General features: G+C 36.6%; 1 protein-coding gene across 11 annotated transcripts in view; it reads right to left on the bottom strand.

Annotated features, from left to right (window-relative positions):
• The window catches only part of PCDH15 (protocadherin related 15), a 781,066-nt gene that overhangs the window by 773,115 nt on the left and 1,041 nt on the right, over positions 1 to 6,910 (bottom strand). The window lies entirely within an intron of this gene.

The following is a 6,910-nucleotide window of genomic DNA, read 5'->3' on the forward strand; positions in this document are numbered from 1 at the left end:
AGGAAAAGTCAGAGTATCTGAAATATCAATATCTGGCTATTTAAAATTACACCAAAAATAATGTGTGTGTGTGTGTATGGGTGTGTTACCAATGAAAGAATTTTTAAGTATAATAATTGGTCATCTATTTATCAAGAGCCCTATTTTTTCTGTCTCCTTAGATCTTTTGCCTTTCTAGATATACACGTGGGCTTTTAAGAGAGCCTATTACTCGAATATACAAAAGCTATTGAAGAAATCCCTCTAGGCACAAGGTCAGAACTCAGAGAAGTCACGGAGTTTATATTTCTGAATCTAATTACTGGGAAATCGTGCTGAAACAAGGAAAGACATTCTTTCAAACTTTTACTCTAAAACTAAATTTGTTTTGTGAAGACAAGTAGCCATAAGATTACTAAATTTTGGAAAATGGGGGGCAAAAAATCTAAATGTGAATACAACTAAAAATTAGGATATCTCCAAACTTTTAGGTGAAGGTGAAAATGAGACTTGTTAGGAAAATTTTATTGACGTCAGCATTAAAAATAACAATGTTCTGTTTGTCATCTCATTCTAAATGATATACGAGTGTAATCTACCCAATGTGTGTGTGTGTGTGTGTGTGTGTGTATATACATATATATATCTCAAATAGTTTGTAAAACTTCCAAAAGAAGACACACATTTAAAATTCCAGGTCAGCATGTTGAAAAAAACTTGCTCTTAAAATCTGAATTGAAACCCTTGGGGAAAAAAGTACTCTGTAAAAATGGAAGAAATAAAAAAAGTAGAGAAAGAAAGACACCTAAATTATGCTAAGATTAAAAGCAAATTTGCCCAACAATATGTGCTAAAATGGTTTGATTTTTGTCTAGAATGTATATTACCTATATGTGACACATGTGTGTTTTTTTTTTTTTTTGGAGAGGTTTTTGCTAAAGGGCGTGTGCGCTCGCCAGACAGACAGAGACAGACAGAAAGATAGATAGTGAGAAATCACCCCCCAGGGGGGATGGCAACACTGCAATCCTTTCTCCTCTATTCTCTTCTCGGGATCTTGGGCATGCACGCACCCACGCCCAGCATGAGTTTAAGACACTGGGTCCGGGACTGGCACCGTGGTCGACTACGTGGGAGTCCAGCGACATAGCCATTACAATAACTGCTGGTCACAATGTATGTTTAATTATAAGTATATTTAATAGTACACATATGTGCATTTGCTGTTTATCTTGCATTAAGAAAACACATTTAAAACAGTGATTGCAAAGTTTTGGGAATATAGATTCTAGGGGCAGTGTGGGAGGAGTATGGGCAATAGAGGAGAGTGAGAAGGAGGGGATCAAGGGGAAAAGAAAGAAGCACAATATTTAAGTGGCACAAAACTGGAAAATTATCTGCTGATGCTAATGTGTATGGTAATAACTTTGGACTAATATACAGTATATACACGCTGGGAAAACTTGTTTCGTATGCTGTAGAGATATACACTGATTAAATGTTTAAAAGGTAATAATAACATGGGACCATCAGTTGGCATAATTACTATGTTTCTGGACTCCCACGTAGTCGACCATGGTTCGAGTCCCAGGCTCAGTGGCTTAAACTCATGCTGGGCGTACATGCATGTGTGCCCAAGATCCAGAGAGGAGAATAGAGAAGGGATTGTGGCGTGGCCATCCCCCCAGGGGGGTATGATTTCTCACTTTCTGTCTCTCTCTGTCTTTCTGGCAAGCACACGTGCCCTATAGCAAAAATCTCTCCACACCACACACAAAAGTAATAAGCAGTTTTAGAAATAACCAAATTAATTGAAAATTACATAGATATGGTTTCCAATAAACACCTTTAATTTATAAAAGACTCAAAAAACTATGACACTGTACGATCTTGCAGAGCTACTATGTTTATTTTCCATTTCTTCTGAAATGACCTAAAGGGAACAAATACTTTGCTCAAAAGCATGAGTATTTCAGCTCCTTACACACACATACTTTCCTTTTAATTCTATTATCAGCACTGTGATGTGTATGACATTCTCTACTAACTTTAATTACAACTTTACTTACTATATAAGTTAGTGGCACTCTATGACCTCTGGATCTGTGGATAAAAATGAAGTTTCCAGGCATCTACCTGTTAGTGTCAAATCTAAGGACATAGTTACAAACTTGACTGATGGGTCCGGCTATCTTATCACTTATCTTCCACAGATTGTCTAATGACAAGTCAGAAAATAAGTCTGGAAATATGCCTGAAACTTTACTTAAAGTTCTGCGAATCGGAATGCTCTCCAAGGAAAGGTAATAGCATTTTAAAGAATAAAATGTAATTTACCTGAATTATCTTTAAATTGGTTCATAAATTTGGAGAGAGGAGAAGAATATAGACAGATGTGTACCTGATCAGAAAGTATTTGTTTGTAAAAAAAAAATAAATAAATAAATAAAAATAAGTCAACTAATAAATAATTATGAGAAATAGTAAAAGCAATAGAAGTTAAAAAAAACTTTTGTGAGCACTGGCCCTATGGAAAACGCTGTATTAAACTGTATGAAATTGAGTTTCATAGAATTAATATACAAGGAAAACGAGCCTCGGAAGCATTGCAACTTCTTGAGCATAACAACAGGGTTCCTTCACATAGTTGTCCTTTGGGTCCACTACATAAAAGTTCCATTCACAACTCACACACAGGCATACTAATTTTTATAATATTGTAGGTCAATATAGAAGGGTTTTTTTTAGCATTCAGGCTAACTGCTTAAGCACCCAGGAAGAACCTCCTTTTAAATAAACTCATGTTGGTATTCATGGTCTCCACACAATTAGGAAATCAGTCTGTCTGTCTTTACACCTTTCTCCTTCAAACACACACACACACACACACACACACACACCCCACATATGCACACATCCACACACTCAATGGCACATACCTCTACCATATTGGTTCAAATGCTCTCATCATGTTGTGTTTTAACAAATAATGTTCTTAACTTATTATGACATTGATATATATTCAGTGTGAAAATTAGAAAATGCAGTGGAAAGATAATGAGAAATAAAAATAAAATATGCCCATTGCTCATATATCATCTTCTCTTTAACCTGTCCTTCCTTTTTGTTACTCATTCATAGACTAAAAATCAAAACAAATTCAACAAAAACACAAGCCATGTATACAAGCTAATTTATTTACCTCACTGTGAAATATGTCAGAATGAGGGCTGGATATCATGTCTTTTATCTCTCGTAGCATCCAATTTATCACATGCTTTCCCTGCTTCTCAAGGGCTCCCAATACTCAATTTGGGATCAGGGCACATATTCCAATTCTAATAAAATGTTAAGGTTCAATATTGAATTAAAGCAAAAGGTAAAATATCAACTCTAATGCTCTCTTATGAGAAAAAATAAACAACAAAGCAAGACACCATAAACTACAAATCTATTATGTTCTCTAATTTTCTAGCAGCTAACAGCTAAGTCCTGATTTTTTTAATATTTAATATAAAACTATCAACCTCATGTTGATAATACTTGCTTAGATATATACTCATCAATCAATCAATTGAAATATTATATAATAGGTCATCTATAAATTTTATTACTATCTCTACAAACTATTCAGGATTTGAATAATTTTAAAAGGTTGACAAACTTGGGACCAGCAGTTAGCATAATGGCTATGTCGCTGGAATCCCATGTAGTCGACCGTGGTTCACGTCCCGGACCTGGTGGCTTAAAACTCACGATGGGCGTGTGTGCATGCGTGCCCAAGATCCCGAGAGGAGAATGGAGGAGAAGGGATTGCGGTGTGGCCATCCCCCCAGGGGGTGATTTCTCGCTTTCTGTCTCTCTGTCTCACTCTGTCTGGCAAGCACACACGTCCTATAGCAAAAACCTGTAAAAAAAAAAAAAAAAAAAGATTGACAAACTTAACAAAATTTGTCAAGTAAAAATTATTGTTATAAATATTAAATAATTACACATATGTTTTAGGAGCAATTTGACATATTTGGATAACACTAGAATGTCCTACTCAAGGATCATTTTTTTTTTTCATTAAACACAGAGTAGTCACTGTGTCCTTTTCACATTTTTATGTGTAAGTTAGGAACTACAGAAAGCAAAGAAACTGTTCTTAATTGGTAACCCAGAAGGATACTTACTATTCTTTAATACAATAAGAAAATCCTAGGACCAGCAGTTAGTGTAATGGCTGTGTCGCTAAACTCCCATGTAGTCGACTGCAGTTCGAGTCCTGGACCTGGTTACTTAAACTCACACCGGGCACGTGTACGTCCATGCCCAAGATCCCAAGAGGAGAATGGAGGAGAAGGTATTGCAGCATGGCTATCCCCCCTCAGGGGTGATTCCTTGCTATCTCTCTGTCTCTGTCTTTCTGGCAAGCGCACATGCCCTATAGCAAAAACCTCTCAAAAAAAAAATAGCAAAAACCTCTAAAAAAAAAAAAAAAAAAAGAAAGAAAAACCCCTACTAATATTCTTATGATAGCTTAGTTTCCCTCCTTTATTTCCCTGTGAAATTCTGAACTATGATGTAAATGTGCTGTCAACTATTACAAGTTAATCCAACCAGTGGAGTGTCTGTGGCAAAGTATTATTTTTATTTTCACTTTTACTTCTATCCTGCTTCTGTCTACCATGATTGCCTTCCTTAAACCTGACTACATACCTGTGACCTTCAGCATTTGGATTAAAAAATTGCTTTAAGATGTGCATTTTGCATACTCAAAAATTAGTATAAATTTGTGTTAGTCATGATTTGCCTCGTCCTGATTTATTTCATCCTTGCACAGAATGGGTTCACAATTTTATATGGATTAAAAAAGAAACCATGGGGACCAGCAGTTAGAGTAATGGCTATGTCGCTGGACTCCCATGTAGCTGACCGCGGTTTGAGTCCCAGACCTGGTGGCTCAAACTCACCCCAGGCGCATGTGCGTGTGCATGTCCAAGATACCGAGATGAGAAAGGAGGAGAAGGGATTGCGGTGTGACCATCCCCCCTGGGGAGTGATTTCTCGCTTTCTATCTCTCTATCTCTCTCTGTCTTTTTGGCAAGCACATGCGCCCTATAGCAAAAACCTCTCAAAAAAAAAAAAAACTTTGAAAACCACTTTGTCACATATAATTGAACAACTGAATAAAACTAATATTAGAGTCCTGAATTGAAAGAGGTCTGAAAGAAGTAAATTTGGTCATGCTGTGTGTGTGTGTGTGTGTTTGTACACCCATGCAGGGGTCGGGGTAGTCTGGGGAAGACTTAAAGGAACAGGATGTATTATTCCTTTTGAGGGCACATTGAAGGTTGTAAGTATGAAAGGAATGCTGAAATGCATATACAGCTAGGAAACAGCTACAAAACTCAAATTTATCTGTCATAGTTCCCATCCTACTAATCTTTCTAGGAACTAAATCGCTTACCTCCAACAGGATATCTGATGGGGTTTTCTAACCCGAAGGTACCAGAAGGGATGAACACACATATCTGGTAAACTAAGTGGGAAGATCCACCCTCGGTGTGGATAGGTGCCATCTAGTCATTGAGTGACCCAGAGAAAACAGACATCGGAGACTGATTAGACTCTAGAGAGCTGGACAGACTTGGACAATGAAACTCAAGGCTCACCTGCCTTTGGACTCCAGCAAATCTCCTAGGTTTTTAGACTGTTGGCATCAGACTATCAGTTACACCATCTGCTTTCCTGCCTCTGAAGCCTTCAGACCTGGACTGAGCAGTGCTATCAGAATCTCAGGGTTTCTAGCTTGCAGAGGACCTGTTATAGGACTTCTTAGACTTGTTATAGGACTTCTCAGATGCTACCATGATCACATGAGCTGATTCTCCCCACAAAATCTTCTCTCACTTATCTATACATACCTTATGGGATCTTTCTCCCTGGAGAATACTAGTATAAGCTGTAACAATCTTAAGAAGGAAACCAGTCTATAAAACCTACAGGTTAATTACGAATCTATTTTATATGTTAAACCAAGAGTGATTTCCTCTGCTAACTTAAATTGCTTTGCTAAAAAGTACAGGGTTAGTGATTGTCTAATGTGCGAAATGACAGCAAACACTTCTGCATTATGACATATGGAAATAACAATATACCGATTTATCATATCCTACTGAGGAACAATTTAAAATAAAGTCATGCTCTTTTTCATTTCATTGATTCTTCTTGCTTCGGAGAAGCAGTTCTATTATTTACTTACGACTTTTTAAAATTTGTATTTCCACCAGAGATTCACAATCTCCATAAATGGCAAAGACATGAACATTAAATACGGATGCACATGCAGTAAACAGTGTGCTAATTAGTAGAACTGTTTGGGGTATTAATCTGTTGATTTTATGAGAATCGTTACTATTGTGAATTATTCTACAAATCCCAAAAGAGCTCTATCTCTGTCAATATTGAGGACCGAGAATGTCTTAATACATGCACAACTTGAACACTGTTTGGAATAAAGTCACATTAATTTGCTTATCTTCACATTAGTCAATTTAGCCAAGCAAAACACAAGAAAATTCACATTTTTGGTACTTCTAAGAGCAACTAGATAACAGCATAATGAAGGTGAGGAGATGCTTGTGTATCTATATACACTATTGAATAAAAGCTATAAGAATTAATAATGATAATTCAATAAAAAAGAAAGAAATGGCTTTCTTGAAGAGAAAGCTTCCGAGTAGGGAATTTGTTCATTTTTTCCCTTTATTAAATGTAAAGTATTATATATGTACTAACTCTCATTTTGTGGTATTTCAAGACAGACTCCTCCAATACTGAAACATCTAAGGTGCATTTGAGCCACTGTAGACAAAATGTGTTAAATAGATCCTAAGGAGCCTGAAGAATACTACATCTTTCTAATGTGACTTGTCTACTATTAGGG

Source organism: Tupaia chinensis, unplaced genomic scaffold, assembly GCF_000334495.1.
Source record: "Tupaia chinensis unplaced genomic scaffold, TupChi_1.0 Scaffold000118_1, whole genome shotgun sequence".
Taxonomy (NCBI): Eukaryota; Metazoa; Chordata; class Mammalia; order Scandentia; family Tupaiidae; genus Tupaia; species Tupaia belangeri.